The sequence below is a fragment of the Seriola lalandi genome, unplaced genomic scaffold, assembly GCF_002814215.2.
Source record: "Seriola lalandi dorsalis isolate HSWRI2012SDOR001 ecotype SW California unplaced genomic scaffold, Sedor1 jcf7180002044583, whole genome shotgun sequence".
Classification (NCBI taxonomy): Eukaryota; Metazoa; Chordata; class Actinopteri; order Carangiformes; family Carangidae; genus Seriola; species Seriola lalandi.
The window spans coordinates 1-780 of NW_019515151.1; the positions used below are offsets into that span (position 1 = coordinate 1).

Consider the following 780-nt stretch of genomic DNA (forward strand, 5'->3'; position numbering starts at 1 on the left):
CAGGAGTGAAGCTTTTGTCTGCTGGACTGGAGAGACAACAATGCAGAGTGGAAACTCTCGGGTCAGAATACAGCTGTTTTTAAACAGTAGAATTAAACATAGAGGCTTTTTATTTGTTTATATGATCTTGTATTAATTGACGTATTAACATTGTACTGAGGAATTTTCCTAAGTTAGCTAGTTTTAAATTGAGAGTTTACACTGACAGTGAGGTTGGGTTTGTGGGTATGTACTTGCATTACTCATGTCATTGAGACATAACTTTTATAGGAGTCGTACTTTAGCGACTCAACCTCTGTTTGAAAAAACAAATCAACATGGTTTAGGATTGGAGTAGGTCCTCAACAAGTGAATTTAAGGCAGTGCAATGTTTTCAGTCTGTCAGGATGTCTGGTCACAGAGGAAGGCTGTTCTTCTCTGGCCTCAGCTCTGAGCTCCAGCCCCTCCCATCTGAGAGAGCTGGACCTGAGCTTCAATCATCCAGGAGACTCAGGAGTGAAGCTGCTGTCTGCTGGACTGGAGGATCCACACTGGAGACTGGACACTCTCAGGTATGGACAGATGGACAGACAAAAGCAGCTCTCACACTGTTTCCCTGCCTCTCTAACTGAGGAGCTCTGCTTTATGTTTGGTATGGTGGATATGACTGAAGGTGATGAAGTTGATTCTGACTTTGTTTCCTCCTCCAGGTTGGATCATGGTGGACTGGAGAGACTGAGACCTGGTGTGAGGAAGTGTGAGTGTGTTTTAAGTATGATTCATGAGAACACAGCTGCACAT

General features: G+C 43.7%; 1 long non-coding RNA gene across 1 annotated transcript; it reads left to right on the forward strand.

Moving 5' to 3' along the window:
- Positions 1–746, forward strand: LOC147819814 (uncharacterized). Its single transcript, XR_015436359.1, has 3 exons — positions 1–61; positions 378–551; positions 690–746. It is a non-coding gene; the product is annotated as an uncharacterized LOC147819814 (long non-coding RNA).
- Positions 747–780: the final 34 nt, after the last annotated feature.